The sequence below is a fragment of the Hypanus sabinus genome, chromosome 9, assembly GCF_030144855.1.
Source record: "Hypanus sabinus isolate sHypSab1 chromosome 9, sHypSab1.hap1, whole genome shotgun sequence".
NCBI lineage: Eukaryota > Metazoa > Chordata > Chondrichthyes > Myliobatiformes > Dasyatidae > Hypanus > Hypanus sabinus.
This window is the reverse complement of record NC_082714.1, coordinates 17,017,291-17,038,321: the sequence shown is the minus strand read 5'-3', so window position 1 is coordinate 17,038,321 and position 21,031 is coordinate 17,017,291. Positions and strand designations below refer to the sequence as shown.

Below are 21,031 nucleotides of genomic sequence, written 5' to 3'. Positions count from 1 at the left end.
ACAATGTAAATGCTATGTAAATAGTTGTTATACTGTATTGTTTAGGGAATAATGACAAGAAAAAGTAGTCTATACATGTTCAAACAACGAGTGCTGGAGAGAGATCTTCCGCGGTTGGTTGAATCCGTGCATACGGAATCCGCGGATAAGGAGGGCCGACTGTACTAGAGGGCATGCAATGAAAATTCAAGTGGAGGTGTGCAAGGTAAGGATTTCAGAGCGTGGTCGATGTTGCCAGGGATGGTGGTGGAGGCAATTTCAGGAAGAGACATTTAAGATAGGCTTATGAAAATGAGAGAATGGAGGGATAGGGACATGTGCAGACAGAAGTGTCATTAGCTTAATTAGTTAGCACAACATCATCAGCCAGATCATAAACACAAGGAAGTCTGCAGATGTTTGTGTCCAGAGCCACACACACAAAATTTGGAGGAACTCAACAAATCAGGCATATATTTGATACACTTATTTTGCACTGTATTAATCTTCATCTTGTAGTTGGGTCTTTTGTTTGTAGTTGTAGAAACGCATAAAAATATTAATTAAAAAAAGATCAGGCAGCATCGATGGAAATGAATAAATATTTGACATTTCAGGTTAAGACCCTTCTTCAGAACTGGAAAGGAGGGGGGAAGATGCCAGCATAAAAAGATGGAGGGAGAAGGTGGTAGATGAAGCCAGGCTTTGGGAAAGATAAAGGGCTAGAGAGGAAGGAATCTGATAGGAGAGGAGAGTGAACTATAGGAGAAAAGGAAGGAGGAGGGGACCCTGGGGGCAGAGATAGGCTGGTGACCCTATTCTTGTTATTATAAACAGAAACTTCAGGAGATAAATAGGGTGGTGCTTACAGTCTGCAATTGTTGGATTCAGTGTTGATTCCTAAATGCTGTAGCTTGTCATATTGATAAGCTTTCATTGGAACAGTGAAGAGCCTAAGGACAGAGATCAGGATGGGACAACGAGTTAACTGGGCTGGTGAAGAGAGGGTCAGGTTCTAACTGAGGGACTGAATGGAGGTGTTCCACATTGCAGCCCCTCCCAGAATCCCTGTGGTCATGCCCAACGTGGATGAGGCCAAATTGTGAGCACCAATGCATTTTAGTGACAGGAAGGAAGTGGACTGAATGTTTGGGTAGAGATGAGGAAGTAAAAGAGCAGTTGTTACACCTTCCCCAGCAGTTACACAACAAAGTTCAGTGGGCAGGAGAGCAGGGCCTGTGGGTAATGCAGCAGTGAACCAGAGTCCTGAAAAAGGATGTGACTGTCAGTGCCATGACATTGTAGGTGTCAGAAACGATAAAGAAGGTTCCCTTAAATGGTGAGCTGGCACCTTAATGACAAAGCCAACACTAAAGTGATTCTGGACTGGAGGGTAATGTCCGTGAGTGTGGGCAATGTGAGCTGTGGGCTCCGGAAGCCAAGGCTAGGGCTGAGGAGAGTTTTCAGCCAGCTCCGTTGTAGGCGTTAGCCTTGCTGGCATTGTGGACATCTTCATAAGGTGGTGCCTCAGAAAGGTGGCTTCTATCATTAAGGATCCCCATGATTCAGGACATGCCCTCTTCTCACTGCTACCGTCAAGGAGCCTGAAGACACACACTCAACATTTTAGGAACAGCTTCTTGCCCTTTGCCGTCAGATTTTTGAATGGACAATAGACAAACCCATGAACACTAACATACTATTTTGTTCTGTTTTGCACTACTTTTATATATTTTTATATATATATATATATATATATAATGTGTGTGTGTGTGTGTTTATATATATATTACATATATTACATTTTATATATAATGTATTGCACTGTACTGCTGATGCAAAACAAATTCCAAGACATAAGACAGTAATAATAAACCCAATTCTGAAATGTACAGAAGATTGCATTGTCAGTTGAGCTTTGCCATTGAGAAATTAGGAGCAAAGAACATGGTTTAATTTGTACCCTGTCTTCATAGACGCATTGTGCCCCCCTTTCTCTCAACAGAAAAAAACTTTTTTTTATTATTCTTTCCGTGTCGCAATGCATTCAGGCAGATCAGGACGCTAAAGTGAGAAGTGACACTTGACATTCCAGCTCCTCCTCCAGTAGAAACGTACACACCTTCCTGTCCACCTTGTTCATTTAAGCTGCGGATTGTATCGTACCACAGAATTTGGTTCTATTGAACCATCGGTAAAACTGAGGCCTCTTTGTGTGAAGGGGTTGTACTTCACGAGTTTGTACTTGCTTTTCTGTGGTCGGCTCTCATAACTCGGCATATTACTGTCCTTACTCTGTTTGGCTGAGTACCTTGCATGTGGTTTTAATTTACCTCATTCACAGTGCATACTGCTTGCTGTACTTGCCCACTAAAAAGGTGGTGATGATAGCCTTCTGAAATAGCCAGGCAATCCAGTTCAGGAGGAGCAAGGAATTTGTGCTCTTGTTTTAATTTTATTTAGAGATGCAGTACGCTAACAGGCCCAATGAACCTACACCCATGTGACCTATTAATCTACTAACTCGTACGTCTTTGGGTTGTGGAAGGAACGTAGAAGCCCCTTACGGACAGCAGCACTGTTACGCTAACCGTTGTGCTGTAGGTAAACACAACAGATTCTGTAGATGCTGGAAAGCTGAAGCAACACACCAAGAAACACGGCAGGCCAGGCAGCATCGATGAAGAGGAATAAACAGTCAATGTTTTGGCTCACGTGGGCAATAATTACTAACTCGGCCAGGGAAGTCCAGTTCCTGGTAGTGAATGAAAATCTGTTCCCTGTGTATTAATCTTGCTGGTCACACTGCTGCAAGTAGCTAAAATTAATTTCTATGTTGATAGATTAATTGATCACTATTAATTACCCTTGTGAATTATAGAATCTGGGGAGAGTGCAGTGGGATTGGTGAATATAAGCAGTTGATAACCTGGACTCAGTGAGGTAAAGAGATTGTCTCCATGCTCCGCGATTCAAAGACTTTAAACTTAATTGTAATTTTCCTCCTTGTTGCTTTTGTTTGGAGAAATTCCCCGGCTCTCATTAAGGGATATTGCTGTAGTTACAGTGTCCTCTTTTCCCTTTAAATAGATTACCCTTTGAGTAGATTATTAACTGCATAATTGGCAGTTTGCTGTGGGTCAGACCTCCAGCTCTTTGGCTGATAGAATGTTATCAGTATTTTGTGTTGAAAAATAAGCAGTTGTGTCATCCACCTTATTGTATTCCTAACAGACAGGGCACTGCGGTAGCATCGCAATTATTGCAACACTCTCATGGCGTCAGAGTTCAAATCCAGCATCCCCTGTACGAAAGTTTGTGTTTTCCTCCCATGAGCAGGAAGAGCCTGTAGTGCACTGTATCGCCAAATAAAAAAACTAAAATTAAAATAAAATAGAGCGTAGAACAATACAGCACAGTACAGGCCATTCAGCCCACAATATTGTGCTGAGCCTTTAACCTACTCCAAGATCAATCTATTCCTTCCCCTGTCACACAGTCCTCCGTTTTTCTCTTCTATCCATGTGCTTTAAATGAATTACCTCATTGGCTGCTGGAATCTTTGGGTCATCCTGGAATTGAGAACGATGCCACATAAACGCAAGACTGTCATTTTTTTTTGCTTTCTTGTTTTCTTTCCCTTCTTTTTCCTTCCATCGCTTCCCCACCCCCACCTCCCTACTTCCTACCAGGGGCCTCTATTGCTTCAGGCATGTCTGACCAAATGTCCTTTGAGCGTTTCTCTGTCTTCCCGAAGGCAGGGGGAATTTCCAGTGCTTTTTGCTCTGTTATTCCGCAAAGAGATTCACTGTGCCTTTTGTCTTGTGAGGCAGAGTGGGGAGGGTGGGGTGTGTTGGTGTGAATAGCAAGGAGTATCTCTAAGCTACAACAATGCCTAATTCAGCTGACAGATCTCTGTAGTATTCCGTGTCATCTTGTTTCAAAGTTCAAAGTACATTTATTATACCATGTACAGCCTTGAGTTTCATCTTCTTATGAACAGCCACAAAACAAAGAAACGCAATAGAATCCACAAAAAAACCCATGCAACAAAGATGGACAAACATCCAATTTGTGAAAAGAGAACAAATCGTGCAAATAATCTTTAAAAATAAGCAAATAATGCATAGAACATGAATCACAAAGTCCCTGAAAGTGAGTCCACAGCCAAGAAGCCAGTTCAGTGCTGAGGCAAGTGAGGCCAATCTAGGAGCCTGACGGCTGTAGGCCTCAGCTCCTGAGTCCTTTCAGAGCTGAGATGGTGCAAGCTATCCCATCAGGAATCTAAGGAAACATCTCCCCAGTAAACAGGAATTTGTTCTGAAGATAGACTGATCAGCGCTCAATCTGAAACTATCAGAACATGACTCGTTAGTTGAATATGTGTTCATCCCTGAACCTCTGTATGTGTTCCACCTTTTATTCTGCTTGTGACACAGTTGTTAAAATGTGTTGCCATGTTGAAGCTTAAAGTGTTTCCAGATCTAATGGTTAATATCCGGGGGCTTTACAATTGCATGCAATATGTTGGAAATACAGTCGGTAGAAGCAGCAAGCAGTGTGTTTCACAGCTAAAAAGCAACCTGAATATGTTACATACAGTAGCTACAGTAAGGATCCATGCCCACTTTGATGTATAGTGTGTGGTATAATAATATCAGAACTTTGTTGGTTGGGAAACCATGTGCTTTCTGATATCTGCCATTGGGCAGGAGATGCAGGAGCCTGAAGTCATGCCTTAATGATTCAGGAACAACTTTGCCATCCGATTTCTGTGAGCACTACCTTGTCAAGTCATTTGGTTTTGCACTCCTGTATTTATTTTGGAATCAGGTTTATTGTCGCTGACGTTAGTCGTGAAATTGGTTGTTTTGTGTCAGCAATACAGCGCAGGCATAATAAATGACCAGAATGCATAATTAGTTTAATTAGTTGTTTTAGTGATTGATTGATGGTGCAAAGGAGGAACAGTGAGGTAGTGTTCATGGACCATTCAGAAATCTGATGGCGGAGGGGAAGAAGCTGTTCCTAAAAAGTTAAGTATGCATTTTCAGTCTCCTGTACCTCCTCTCTGGTGGAAGTATTGAGAAGACAGTATGTAGTTTGTCATGTTTTTATGTCTTTGTACTGCTCTGTTGCCATAAAACAACAATTTTCACTTCATATACAGTGGTGCTAGAAAGTTTGTTAACACTGTAGAATTTTCACTATGTAATATTGGATAATTTTTCTCAATAAATAAATGAACAGGTATAATGCTTTTTTGTTTTATCTAATCTTAAGACTTGCGTTAAGATCTGATCACATTTTAGGTCATACTTATGCAGAAATAGAGAAAATTCAACAGGGTTCACAAACTTTCTAGCACCACTGCAACTCAGTGATGTAAATCTGATTTGGATTGTCCACCGATTCTTCTGTCTCCTCTGCTGTTCATATTGTTTACAGTAATGTGCTCTGTTTATAGTCACCACTGCTATGGGGAAAAGTTTTTGAGTGTCTATCCTATCTACATCCCTCACACCTTTATCCACTTCTGTCAGGGTCTCCCTCAGCCTTCTCCAAGGAAAACAAACCCAGCCTATTTTACTTCTTATCAGAACTGTGTCAACTCCCTCCCAGCATAATACTGGTGAATGTCCTCTGCTCTCTCTCCAGAACAATCACATCCTTTCAATACTGTGGTGACCAAAGCTGCACATAGCATTTCAAATGTGGCCTCGCCCTGGTTTTATAAAGCTGTATTATGAGCTTTATGGAGGTGGCAGCATTGTAGCATGGCAGTTAACATAACGCTACTACAGTGACACAGGTTCAATTCCAGCTGGAGCCTGTAAGGAGTTTGTATGCTTTCCCTGTGACCGTGTGGGTTTCTCCGGGTGCTTCAGTTTCTCTCCAATTCCAAAGATGTATAGGTTGCTAGGTTAATTAGTCACATGATGTATTTGGGCTGGACAGGCTTGCTGGGCTGGAAGAGCCCAATACTGTACTGTAGTAAATTGAATTTGAATTGAATTGAATTTCGATTTATTGTCATTTAGAAACCACAACTGCAATTCAGTTAAAAATTGAAACAACGTTCCTCCAGAATGATATCACAAAAGCACACGACAAAACAGACTACACCAGAAAATCCACATAACGTTTGGCAATCCCCAACCAAGAGTCCGGAGAGGCTGCTGCATATTAATATCGCGCTACCGTCTTAGCGCATTCCCCGGAAAGGAGCTCCAAACCACCAGATAAAACAAGACTACCCAGACACACCAAGTCAGGAGACCAACTCTACCACCCAAAAAACCAAAAACTAAAGCTACAAGACCTACACAAAACTGCATAGTTACATATAGTTATAGTTAACATAAAGTTTCAACAGTGCAAACAATACCATAATTGATAAAAAAAAGACCATGGGCACAGTAAAAATAGTCCAAAGAAGTCTCTAAATAAAATAAATAATGTAACTCCCCATCTCTTATTTCCTATGTTGTGACTAATGAAGGCGCCTATGCCGTTTATACCAATTTATATACCTATGCTGCCATGCTCAAGGATCCTAAAATGTAAAACAAGGTCAATACTCATTTTGGCCCTGCCATTAGGTTGTATATGTCCTACACTTATTTGACCTTCCAAAGTGCATCACCTTGCACTGGTCAGGATTAAATTCCATCTGCTGTTGCTCTGCCCAATTTACCAGCTGATCAATATTTCTCTGCCAGACAAAAGAATAGAATTATTGAAAAGCATTGAGCTGCCCTCAGGCTTCCCGGGGTCACAATGATAAATGGTTAGAAAACCTTGCGAGTGACAAGATATGACTTGCTCTGGGTTATTTCTGATCTGTCAGCTTGTGAGTACTGCAAATTATAAATAGGTTCTTTTACCAAATAACATGGCAGGCCCAGCCCAGAGAACAAACAAACAATTAAATGGGCACATTTATAACTACACTCAGTGGTCACTTTATTAGGTAAACCCGTACATCTGCTTGTTCGTGCAAAAATCTAATCAGCCAATCTTGTGGTAGTAACTCAGTGCAGAAAAGCATGCAGACATGGTCAAGAGGTTCCGTTGTGTTTCAAATCACACATCAGAATGGGGGAGAAGTTTGATCTAAGTGACTTTGACCATGGAATGATCGTTGGCGCCAGACAGGGTGATTAGGGTATCTGGTAAACTTCTGATCTCCTGGGATTTTAATGCACAACAATCTCTAGAGTTTGCAGAGGATGGTTCCAAAAATACAACTTAAAAAAAACCATCTAGTGAGTGTAAGGCCTTGTTAATGAGAGGGGTCTGAGGAGAATGGCCAGACTGGTTCAAGCTGACAGGAAGGCAACAGTAACTCGGATAACCACGTGTTACAGCAGCAGTGTGCAGAAGAGCATCTCTGAACACACAACACATCGAACCTTGAAGTGGATGGACTACAGCAGCAGAAAACCATGAATATACACCCAGTGGCCACTTTATTAGGTACAGGAGATACCTCGTAAGGATACCTTGTTCTTTTCATATTATTGGAGTCCCGACAGATTATAATTGATGTATCAACTCCAGGAATCTCATTTTAAAGTGGATAGGATCCAACATGTTTTGTCCGCTTTCATCTTTAGACTTTACAGGATGGGTCTGGACTTGGCCATGAGCCGAAGTTTGTTTCCACACAGAAATCTCATGGATTTCCGTAAGGAACTGCCCACTAACTTGTAGGAAAACTGCATGCAGGTCAATTTATCTCAACTCAAAAAAAAGACTGCTAGAAGAGTCTAATGTATGGTATATCCTGCAATCGTTTGCATAGTTTAACAATGGGATTCCTGAACTATCGTGAAGATCCTATTAGTCAACTTGTGCAGTGAGCTGAGAGATAGCTGCCTTGTGCTTGAACAGTTAACTGGAGATGATTCCATTGTCAGTATTTTGTGCTTTATGGACCAACTTTTATAATTCCTTGCATCCTCCACAGCATCACCTCCCAAATGTCTTTGCCCGACCAGCCATGGTTCAGCAGGTGGCACTTTTGCTTCTTATCAGATGATTGTGGTTCAAATCCCACTCCTGAGGCTTCAGTCCAAACTCTAGGCTGATACATCACCACAGCACTGAGAAAATGTCCATAAAACTGTAAGACATAGTGGCAGAGCGAGGCCATTTGGCATCATGGTAGTGTAGTGGTTAGCACGATGCTATTATAGCTCGAAACATCAGAGTTCGGAGTTCAGTTGCAATATCATCTGTAAGGAGTCTGTATGTCCTCCCCTTGGAGTGCATGGGTTTTCTCCGGGTGCTCCAGTTTCCTCCCACAGTCCAAAGACGTACTGGTTAGTAAGATAAATGGTCATTGTAAATTGTCCCGTGGTTAGGCTAGGGTTAAATCAGGCAAGGTTCAAAGGGCTAAAAGGGCCTGTTCTGCACGGTATCGCAATAAATAAAATGAATAAAATCCCAGCCCTGCAACTGCATTAAAACTTAAATGCAAGAAATTCTGCAGATGCTGAAAATCCAGAGCAACGCAGCCAAAATGCTGGAGAAGTTCAGCACGTCAGGCAGCATCAATGGAAATGAATGAAGTCGACATTGTGGGCTGAGACCCTTCATCAGGACTGTTTAACAACCATTTTCTCTCTGAGGCCTTGGTTGAGAATATGAACCCTACTCCCGTGTAGCTCTGTCCTTTTTCACTGATACGCCACAAAGAATGAAGCCACTGCTCATAAAGGATGAGCATCATCTTCTGGGTTGAAAATTCTTACAACAAAGCCGTGAAGTCTGTAAGCACATCTCATAAAATTGCAAACTGTGGTAACAATATTGACCAAATTTTAAAGCATCTTGAATAGTTTGCGGCAGTGAGAATTTTCGAGCTTGTAAGAAATAAAGTGGGAATCAAAGCAACTACAGTCACTGGAAATCTCAAGTAAAACCTGAAATGTTCAGCAGGTCAGAGGGCTCCTGTGAAGGAGGAACAGGAGTTCACTTTTCAAGCTGAAGACCCTTTGTCAAAAGTGGGGAGCATAAAACGTACAACACAGAACTCCATAGCACATTACAGGCCCTTCAGCCCACAATGTTGTGCTGACCATGTATCCTAATCTCGAAATTGCCTAGCATTTCCCTACTGCATATTTTTCTAAGTTCCTATCTAAGAGTCTCTTAAAAGACCCTATTATATCTGCCTATACCTGGCAGTGCATGCTACACACCTACTCTACCACTCTGTGAAAAACTTACCCCTGACATCTCCTCTGTGTGTACTTCCAAGCACCTTAAAACTATGCCCCCTCGTGTTAGCCATTTCAACCCTGGGGAAAAGCCTCTCTGGCTATCTACATGATCAATGGCTCTCATCATCTTATACAGAGAGCAAAAAAGAACGAATTATTTAGTTTTGAAATGCAGAGAAGGTTACTATGAACTGAATCTAACATGCATTTGCAGAAACGCTTTAACATAGAAAAAGCATCCCAAGACGTATCAAATGTATGCTATCAAGCAAAACTTTTGGTTAATCTAAAGGGGAGACTGGGTGAGGTGACCCAAAGAGGACTAGTCAATGAGGTAGTGTTCCCAAAAGAAAAGCCTTGTGTTTCTGTAATACCTTTCATATCCTTTTCGGATATCCCAAAGCACTTTACAACACATAAAATAACCTCTGAAGTGAAGTTATTGTCTGTCCTAACTTAAGGAATACAGCAGGTATATTGTACGCAGCAAGAATGCTTTAATTATCCGGCAGACTGTTTTCACAACACGGGTTAAGGTTAAAAGTTGGCAGGGATGACAGTTTTGATCTTTTTTATATGGTATTGTATGATTTTGTCATTGATATGTTCTCTCTTATCCACTTACTGGGAAAATACGTTGAATGTCACATCCAAACGATTGCACTTTTAAACAGCACGTCCCTTTAGAATAGAGATGAGGAGGAATTTCTTTAGCTAGGGAGTCAGTCTGCAGAATTCATTGCTACAGGTAGCTGTGTAGGCCAAGTCATTGGGTATATTTAATGCAGATCTTGTTAGGTAGGGGGTTAGAAAGGGTAACAAAGGTTACGGGGAGAAAGCTGGAGATTGGTGTTGAGGGGGATAATAAATCTACTCCGGTGGAATGACAGAGCAGACTCGCTGGGCCAAATGGCCTCATTCTACTCCCACAATACTGTGCAAAAGTCTTAGACGCGCGCACGCACACGTACACACACACACACTCCCCCCCAGGTTGTCTAAGACGTCTATCTACACAGTACTGTATTTGTCAACTTGGAGCAGAGAGCAAGCTTGTAAATTTGGCGTGAGCAAAGGAGGTTGGGGATGGTGAGGGTGGAGTGCCGCGGGATGGATGTGAAGTAGGAATGCCAGAGGTGGGGTTGGCCTGCTTGCACACACCAGGCAAGGTAATTTGATTCCAAATGATTGGTTTATTTTTTCGTTTCAGAACGTCTCTCTGGTGCTTCCCACTCCCTTCCCTCTCCCTTCTCCTTTTCACAATCATGATTCCCCTCTCCCTGCCCCGCTTCCCACTCTCAGTCCACAATAGAGACCCACATCGGAATCAGGTTTATCATTACTCACATATTACTACAGTACTGTGCAAAAGTCTTAGGCACCCTGGCTATATAGATGTGTCTAAGACTCTTCCACAGTACTGTATGTCTTACGGACATTTTTGTAGTGAAGCGGCGATGTAATGGCCCAGGACTGAAGCCTCAGGAATGGGAGATAAGAGTGCCACAGATACATACGCTGAACCGTAGTTGATAGGGCAACGTTAATTTCATTTTGAGGGGACTAGAATGCAAGAGTAAGGGTGTAATGCTGAGGCTTCATAAAACATTGGTCTGACCACAGTTGGAGTATTATGAGCAGTTTAGCCCCTTATTCAAGAAATAATGGGCTGGCATTCGAGAGGATCCTCAGGAGCTTCATGAGACTATCCCAGGAATGAAAGGGTTAACATATGAGGAGCATTTGATGGCTCTGGGCCTGTACTCACTGGAGTTCAGAAGAATGGGGGGGGGGGGGGTGGGGAGGAATCTGACTGAAACCTATCGAATATTGAAAGGCCTGGATAGAGAGGATGCTTTATAAGGCCCAGGTGAGGCCTCACTTTGAGTACTGTGAGCAGTTTTGAGGCCCTTATCTAAGAAAGGATGTGCTGACATTGAAGATGTTCCAGAGGAGGTTCATGAGAATTATTCTGGGAATGAATGAGTTAAGATGTGAGGAGTGTCTGCCCTCGTTGGAATTTAGAAGAATGGGGGAGGGGGGATCGCATTGAAATCTATTGAATATTGCACGGTCTAGATAGAGTGGATGTGGATAGGATGTTTCCTGTGGGGAGGGGGATCTGGAAGCAAAGGACACAGCCTCAGAATAGAGGGCCATCCGTTTAGAACAGGGATGAGGAAAAATTTCTTTAGCCAGAAACTGGTGAAGCTGTGGAATTCATTGCCACTGACAGCTGTGCAGGCCAAGTCATTGGATATATTTAGGGCAGAGGTTGATAAGTTTTTGATTATTCAGGTGTCAAAGGTTATGGGGAGAGGGCTGAAGAAGGGGTTTGAGAGGGATAATAAATTTCAGGTATTGCACTGGAGTTAAAACAAAGCACCCAGCCCAAATAATTGACAGATTATAAGTACTGTATGTCACAAATTAATAAGCCATAGAAGTGGATTGATTTTAAAAAATGGAAATGTAAGATGTATTTGAAAATAACTTTTCTTCACAGCTTTATCAAATTAAACTGGAGCAACTGGGAAACTCACTTAAAGTTATTTCCAATTTTTAAAAAAATCACAGTTCCACTTGATATAGCTTAGGTGTCGGGGTCAAGGACTGCGGGGTGGGGGGAGGGTGTGTGTGTGTGTGTGTGTGTGTGTGTGTGTGATGGGAAAGGGGTTTGTTTTGCTGTTGCTCTTGCAGCTTGTGTTGTTCTGTGGAGCATTTTGGACTTGCACTTTTGGCATCAGAATGTGTGGTAACCGTTGGGTTACCAAATCGTTGGGTATGCTGGTTGTTAATCCCAATGCTACGTGTTGATGAGCGTGCGATAAATAAACTTGAGTCTGAATCTGAAATGCTTCTAAGTAAATTTGTTATCAAAGTACATTTATGTCACCATATACTACCAAGAGATTTGTTTTCTTGCAGGCATTCACAGTAGAACAATGTAAAACAATAGAATCATTGAAAAATGACACGTCAACCAATGTGCAAAAGAGGACAAACTGTACAAATGCAAAAAAAATGTAACTTTGGAATAATTTTGGCAGTGTCTTTGTACAGCACTGCCCAACTCTAACACAGCAAGCTGGTTTATTTTTCCCATTTTTCCCATTTTTTGAGCGAGCCCAGTTTGCCTATACTGTAGTCTACTCCCAATCTAGGGGCCAGATGAGAGTGAGCCTGTGAAAGGTGACAGGGGGGTTGGCATGAGCTGGTCATTAGGAGAGGGCCCTGTTGATCGGCCATTTGCGGTTGTGTTTCGTTAACCAAGTGGAAAATAAAACATGAATCCGACCTAAGGGACATTTGACCAAAGCGACCCACCTGTTATCCTCCCCTACCCCTCCCTCCCTAAGAGCAACTTGAACTGAGCAGCCTGCCTCAGTAGAAGCCCAGGAGGTAATAAAGCAATCCTGATGAAAGGTTATTTTGTTGTTGGTGATTCGTGGTGTAACTCACCGGCATCCGATTATCCACAGATTGAGTGATTTCCCCTGCGGAACAATGAACAATCTGCTGTGACCTGATATCGGACAATCATAGCAGTATAACAATTGTGCTTCTGGCAGAGATTGCATCAAGTGGATTTTGATTAATTGGGAGGTGGGAGCATTTAGCTGAAATATTATTGACTGGTATATCCCAGTATTGTAGTATTTTCAGTATCCAGTTTGTTTTCTAGTATTTTCCCAGTCCTTGCTGTTCTGACTATGTTAGATCTCTTGCCATCCTATGCAAGACTGGGGTAATGAGCCCTCATCATCATCTGTACCATGATTATTCTCGGCTAATTTTTCTACAGAACTAATTTGCCACTGCCTTCTTCTGGGTGGTGCCTTTACAAGACGGGTGACCCCAGTCATTATCAGTACTCTTCAGAGTCTGTCTTCCTGGCATCTGTGGTCGCATAACCAGGACTTGTGATATGCACCGGCTGCTCATCCGACCATCCACCACCCACTCCCCTGGCTTCAAGTGGCCCTGATTGGGGGTCTAAGCAGGTGCTACGCCTTGCCCGAGGGTGACCTGCAGACTAGCAAAGGGAAGGAGCACCTTACACCCCCTTTGGGCTCCAATCTGTACGTTAAACCTGATTTATGTGACGGGGTGCTGTCAAGGCCAGATTCAGATTCAGATTAATCTATTATCACATATGCATCAACCATACAGTAAAATATATCGTTTGTATTAACAGCCAGTGCAACCTAAGGATCTGTTTGAGGGACGCCTGCACGTGTCGCTGTACACCTTGACGCCAGCATAGCACGCCCACCATGTTCAGCAGATCAACGGCAAAATAAGCTCCTTTCCTCCCTTCCACCCACCCACTGACAGTCCTCCAAGTGCAGGGCAGGCCAGCCTCCAGTGGACTTGTGGATTCACAGACATCGTCCCATGACTTTCTCACTGGACTCACAGACGCACAGATCTACAGCTTCGGCCATCAAACCTCGATGTCCGGACTTCCGATCAATCCTCGGGCTTCAGTCATCTGTATGGACCCCAGGACTCACTCCTTATGAGACTCCAAACTTGCTGTGAGGATGGGACCCTGGACTGCAAGCCTCAAACTCTGGACTCGCTGATGACGGGACTTCAAATTCAGCGTTATTGACTCTGGATGGTCAGAGGGTCACCAGCTCCTCCTAACTCCTGCCCACACAGACATCTGATCCTACTGATACAGTGGGCCCTCACTGTATGAGGGGGGGGGGGTGTGCGAAATAATGCTCGTTTTTCGTTTTTGTTCACAGCCTCATTTCTCTGTCTTAAATACGTGTTTCTGGAGTTAGAGAAATCCGGATGATCTCAGTCCTCTGGGAGAGGATATTTCTCCTAATTTTTTTTGTCTTAAATAGGTGTCCCACATAAGAGAGCTGGTAGAGCAGTGCTAGAGACGGGGTGGAGCTCACAACACAAGCCTATAGAGCAGTGGTTCCCAACGTGGGGCGTACGCCCCACAGGGGGGTAATTTGATTATTAAGGGGGGCAATTCGAGAATGAGTTATTAACAGTGAATTTTTTCTAGTAAGTCTGTGTGAGTATGAGTGTGTGTGCGAGTTAATACATATGTGTATATACAGTATGCATACATAAAAATACTTTTATGTACATGTGTAATTGCGTATGTACTGTATATGTAGTGTATCACCATCATTACAACCATCAAATGGCTTTCATAATTAAATTAATGAATTGACTGATGTAGGAAGGAACGAATGAACAAGTCCAAACGCATAAGAAACTCGTACGAGGTCGCGCCAATGCTGCTTTTTGCAGTAGCTTTCGGTTCTTGGTGGTGTGAAGGTGTGTACATTGCGTCATCTCTTTTAAACGGTGTATCTGTCTTTGTATGCTGTACAGCATTGAATCAGCATTGTTTTATTTATTTATTTTTATTATTATTTTAATATCACCTAATGTTCTTTTTTTTACAATTTCTTAATAATTTCTTCCTCAGAACTTTAACAGTCCTTTGGTTCTTTTATTTTTCTGTTTCATGAATGCCATGTTTTTTGGAAGCTTGTTTAAACCAAGTTAATGGTCTTTTAGGCTTCCTCCAGGTGAATAGGAGTTCACTTTTTGAATAATAAGAATTATATATCACCACAGGGGGCATCAGGATTTTAGAGGTGATTAGGTGGGGCATGGCCAAAAGAAGGTTGGGAACCACTGCTATAGAGGCTGGGGGCTGTAGAGGTTTTGATGGCTACCGGCTCTGCAGAACCTCCTCTCTCCTTGGCATTACTACTGAGCAAGCCTCCATATGGCTTCGGATCTAGGGGTGTGACCCGTGGACCGATGTTGCTGGGACACAAGCTGGGATCGGATCAACCCCTGTCACCTGGGTGAGAGTATCTGATGTTAACCCAAAACACCCGATGACCCCAGGCTACACCACTGATAATCTCTCGCAATGCTTCCTAGGACATATCTCACCATCCTGAATCTAGGCTGCCCAGTTCTAGATTCCCCATAGAGACCTCCTATCCTCTTCTACCCTTTCAACCCCTCTCATCAGCTCATGTTTTTCCAGAGAGATTGCCTCTCATTCTTTGACTCCAAAGAGGGCACGAGGCCAATCAACTCAATTTTCCAGAAACAGATTCTTGGTTTGTTTTCAAGCACAGACATACTCTCACGTCTTGGTAACAGCCAGTCGAGAATGACTAATATAAGGTTTAGTAAACAATCAGCAGTTGATTGCATAGTGACTGTTTAAAAACTACAAGAAGCACAAAAGAATTCATTGTATACCTGCATGAATTACATCTATGCAAAGGAAAGATTGGTTTTATAAACAGGAGAGATTACGGCAATGTAAGTATTTGTCATTTCCCTAGACTAAGTGAGATCCAGCCAGCATATGCAAGGAGGGGGGTGGGTACAGTCAATAGGAAATTTGTTGGGCACAGAGAGGATCATCTGATGTGTTTGCAAAACAAGCTGACGCATTAAAAGCCAAATAACTAGACATGTTGATATCGCATAATGCTAATGTCACAGCATTTCATTGGTTGCTGACAGTCCTATCCCAGTGATTCCATTGATGTTCTGTGCAAAGGTGAATGGAAATATTGAATATCTCTCATTCAGCCAAGCAACAGCAGAAAGATGGAGGCCTTCTGCTAAAGAAACGATTTTTCAAACAATCACGACTTCAATATGAGGGGACTGAAGTGCATAGTGCAACATTACAAGTATGCTTTTGATTAACCAGATTTCTAATAAGATCCTAATTTAATCCACATTATTGTTCAAAGAGCAGTGACTTTCACAGCCACTGGTGGAGGTTACATTTCATCTCTTGAAATGCCTGAAAAATGCTGGGACTTCATTTGGGATGAATCACTGGCTGATTTTTAAATTGCAGGCAGCGATCCATACCATGAGCTGGATGCCTTTCACACAACTGGCTCTATAGCATAGTCATCTGTTTAAAATTTTAATGTATTTAACTCTCAGTCCACTGCCAGAGGTAGAGACTTTCAGTATGGATGTTCAGCTTCTCAGTTGGAAGTTAAAATTTTAATGACATTACTACACTGAAGAGCGCTAGTGTGCTCTCCTCATTGCCCCGGTCGATCAGCAAACCTAACATCATGCGCCAGTGGTGTGGCACTTGCTCCGGACTCTGAGCTGAATGATTCTGGGTTCAAATCCATCGGCTCCTTGCAGGCTTTCCATCCGTGCTGGGTTGAGCATTGAGCCAGCAACTCGGCCTTGTAAAATAAAACAGGCAAATGCTAAAGAAGCAGCAATGTTGCCGCCTGATATGCCACAAGGTATGGAGGGGAACACTGAAGTAGAATGTGTGCTGTCTATTCGGTTGCTTTTTGAGAGTTAGCATTGCACGTCTACTACTTTGTTTCTCAAAGTTCAAAGTTAATTTATTATCAAAGTACATTTATGTCACCATATACAACCCTGAGATTCACTTTCTTGTGGCCATTCACAGTAAATATAAAGAAACACAACAGAATTAGTGAAAGGCAGTACAAAAACAAACACGGCCAAATAGCCAATGTGCAAAAGTTGTGTATTTTCCAACTTTTTTATTTAATAGACTTTTGTAAAACCTGGACCCTGGTTGTTTCCCAGTGACAGCCTGTACCTTTATCCAGGTGGCAAACAGAAGGGAAATTTTTTTGAAAACTGAAATTGCAATTCTATTGGTGGATTAGAGTTCAGAAGTGTGAATGCAGTGCCATCTATAGCAAATTCCCAATATCAGATCAAAAGAAACTACGCAGGCAATCTCAGTATCTCCTTGCCATAGTCCTTCCAAACCGTGCTTCATCATAAACACCAGAGATTCTGCAGATGCTGGAAATCCAGAGTAACACACACACACACACAATGATGGAGGGACTCAGCAGGTCAGGCAGCATCTACGGAGAGGAATAAAGAGCCTGATAAAGGGTCTTGGGCCAAAAAGGTCAGCTCTGTAGTCCTCTCCATAGATGCTGCCTGACCTGCTGAGATCCTCCAGCACTTGTTCTTGTTTAACACTGGGGTGTTTTCCCAATGAATGTCTGGAATAGCAGGGACCACTTTTATGATTTTTTGGAATTTTACAGCACTGTAAGATCCCAAAAGCCAGGCTGCACCTGGGATCTTTCAGTGCCTCTTTTAATAAGGACTCTTTCATTATTTCAAATGCCTTGTCCTGAATGTACAATTTCCAGTTCCCCATGACTAACTCCCATGATACCGTTCACCACCTTTGTCTCATTGCTCATCCTCTACTGCAGGGGTTCCAACCTTTCTAATGGCATGGACCCCTCCCATTAACCAAGGGGGTCTGTGGAGCCCAGGTTGGGAAACCCTGCTCTACAGGAAATAACGGATTTTCACACTGAGACCCTGTTCGAAAGCTGTGCCATGTTAGCTCTGGGTCGAGGCTGGGAGGTGACTGGTCTGTCCCACCAATTTCACTTGTGCCTTCTTGCTTGGGGGCGGGGGTCCATTACTGATGTGAGTTCACACCCATTTTTCTTCCCGAAGAAAGGCTAAGATACGGGGTTGAGGGAGGAAGCTTCTGCTGAGGACCCCGATGCTGCGTGACATTTTGTGGGTAGACTCCAAATACAGTGTCATGTGGTTTGACTGTATTCTGTTGACAACTGCCTTACTCACATCTGTGGCTGGAACCATATTTTGTGATGTTTGGCAGAGCTTATTAATCTCTGGAGGATCAGGACTGGCTTGAGAGCCTACAGACTCAGGCCTTGCTCGTGATAATTGCACATAAAACATAAGGAGAAGGAGGTGCCTTCATTTGACAGAAACATTACAGAACCATAGCCTGACTCTCCTCAGTAAATATAACGTCACTAAGAAGCCGGTTGTCAGGAGGGTTTGGTGGTCGATGAGGGTTTTCTCCGCAAGCACCTGTCAAACATTTATCGCTCAAACAATGCTTAAAGAACAACAGACGAGCTCAATGTGACTGTTGCATCTTAGAATGTAGAACATACAGTGCATTACAGCACAGTGCACACCCTGAGGCCCACAAAGCTTTTAACCTACTCTAATGTCAATCTAACATTTTCAAATTGGCTATGAAGCACAAGACATAAGAGCAAAATTAGGCCATTCAGCCCATCGAGTATGCTGCATCATTTGATCATGGCTGATTTATTAACCCCCTCAAACCTATTCTCTTGCCTTCTTCCGTAATCTTTGACGTCCTTTCTAATCAAGAACATACCAACCTGTGCTTTAAATATACTCAATTACTTGGCCTCCGCAGCTTTCTGTGGTAATTAGTTCCACAGATTCACCGCCCTCGGGCTAAAGAAATTCCTCCTTTGTTCTGGAGGGATGACTGTGGCTGTGGGTGTGCCCTCTGGTCCTATACTCTCCCACTATTGGAAGTATCCTCTCTGCATCCAATCTGTCCAGGCCTTTCAATATCCAGTAGATTTCAGTGAGATCTCTCCTCAGTCTGCCTAAACAGTGACACCTTTTTTCCCTTGGGGGGGGGAGAGAGAGAGAGAGTTACCGGGTGAATGAGTAGTCTTTTGGGGTACTGCAAGTCTGTGTCTTTATCGATGCTTTGCTGCACGCTTGGGTGCTCAATGGAAGGTGCTGAAGCTTTTTTGCTGATGGGGAGGGGGGAGCTGGAGGACTTTGGGGTTCTCTCATTTAACTGCCGTTCATTCTTTGGGGTGCTCCTCTGTTTTTGTGGATGTTTGCGAAGAAAAAGAATTTCAGGATGTATATTGTATACATTTCTCTGACATTAAATGTACCTATTGAAACCTATTGATCTTGTAAACTCCAGCAAGTACAGGCCCAGAGCCATTAACCACTCCTCATACATTAACCCATTCATTCCCAGGATCATTCTTGTAAGACCCCTTTGGACCCTCTCCAGTGCCTGCACGTCCTTTCTTAGATCAGGACCCCAAACTGATCAAACACGTGGTCTGACCAAGGTCTTAGCATTAAGGTCTCCGCATTATAACCTTGCTTTTATACTCTAGTCCTCTTGAAATGAATGCAAATGTTGCATTTGCCTTCCTTACTACTGGTTCAATCTGCAAATTAACCTTTAGGGTATCCTGTATTAGGACTCCCAAGTTCTTTTGTACGCCCTCCAGTTTCTGAATTCACCCTTTGTTGATAAAATAGTCTGCTCCTTTATTCCTTCTACCAAAGTGCATGACCATACACGTTCCTATGCTGTATGCCATCTGCCACTTCTTTGCCCATTCTCCTAAAATAGAAAGTTAAAATGCCTTGAGTATGGGAGGTCTTTCTGTTAAACTGGATCAGAAATAATTTTGGCTATGAATTGATAGTTTTGTGCAATTCAAAGTGTGCATGGTTCATTTCCTCTCTGTAGGGCTCACCTTGTATATGTTTGTAATTGGTTTATTTTTGTCCTATGTACTGAGAAATAGCTTTTGTCTGTGTGTCATCCAGACAGATCATTCCATACCTAACCTTTACTCCTAGCATTATGGCACGGTAGTATAGCAGTTAGATAATTTCCACCTATGTCTGTAAGGCGTTTGTACATTCTTGCTGTGAATGTGTGGGTTTCCTCCGGGTGCTCCAGTTTCCTCCCACGGTCCAAAGATGAATGGTTAGTAGGTTAATTGGTCATGTGGGTGTAATTGGGCTGGAAGGGCCTGTTACCGTGTTATATCTAAGTAAATATAAAAATTGAATATATATATACTGTTAAAAATAAAGATTAGCTTTATTTATCACGCGCACATTGAAGCATACAGTGAAATGTGTCATTCATGTTACAGACTGCACGAAAGATCGGATTTGATGTAAAGACGTATGTTACTCTACCCAGGGTTTATTTGGCTGCCTTACTAATGATCTGAGCATTCAGTTTGACATTTGAGTTTCAGTTGTGTTAGACAACGTACTGTAGGCACAGCTGAAGACTGCATTGAGCGTATTATGCATACACAAACAAGATTAGGCCATTCAGCCATCTCACTTTCACCTGGCCTATCAGCTTGTACTGCTCCTCCCCCTCATCCCTATCTTCTTCTTCTGGATTTGACCCCCTTCCTTTCCAGCCCTGATGAAGGGTCGTGGCCCGAATCGTTGGCTGGTTGTTTCCCTCCATGGATGCCGCCTGACTTAGACGGTTCCTCTGGGATTTTTTTGTGTGAAACATTTTGAACATGCTGTTTTCAAATGTGGGATCTACCTGTGAGTGGGTTTGGGTGGAGAAGCAGCCCTCATGAATGTCCAACAGGACGAGAAAGATGTTTATTCTGCTCTGTTTATGTATTCTCACTGCCTCTCCAAATGTCAGCAATTCTTTTTAAGTTTCAAAGAAATTGTGGCCCCCATGTTTCTTACATCTTATCCTTTAGAAGAATGAGAGGAGATCTCATTGAAATCTACTGAATACTGAAAGGACTGGATAGATTGGATGTGGGGAGGATGCTTCCAATACTGAGTGAGTCTAGGACCAGAGGATACAGCCTCAGAGTAGAAGGACATCCCTATAGAACAGAAATGAAAAAGAATTTCTTTAGCTAGAGGGTGGTGAATTTGTAGAATTGATTAACTCAAACAGCTATGAAGACGGAGTCATTCGGTGTACTTAAAGCAGAGATTGAAGGTTCTTGATTTGTATTAACATTGAAATACAGCATAGAGTAGGTCCTTCTGGCCCTTTGAACCATGTTGCCCAGCAACCCCTGATTTAACCCTAGCTTAATTGTGGTACACTTTACAATGACCAATTAACCTACTAACTGGTACGTCTTTGGACTGTGGGAGGAAAACGGAGGAAACCCGGGTGGATGGGAGAGAACTTATAAACTCCTGACAGA

The 21,031-nt window shown here is 42.7% G+C and overlaps 1 protein-coding gene across 6 annotated transcripts in view; it reads left to right on the top strand.

Annotated features, from left to right (window-relative positions):
• The window catches only part of LOC132399123 (septin-9-like), a 434,472-nt gene that overhangs the window by 239,299 nt on the left and 174,142 nt on the right, over positions 1 to 21,031 (top strand). The window contains exon 1 of one of the 6 annotated variants that reach the window (XM_059979126.1): positions 15,465 to 15,533. The exons of the other annotated variants lie outside the window; for them this stretch is intronic. The gene's annotated coding sequence lies outside the window, so the exon portion shown is untranslated. Of the gene's footprint in view, positions 1 to 15,464; positions 15,534 to 21,031 lie in introns of those variants that run through there. 6 annotated transcript variants of the gene reach the window in all.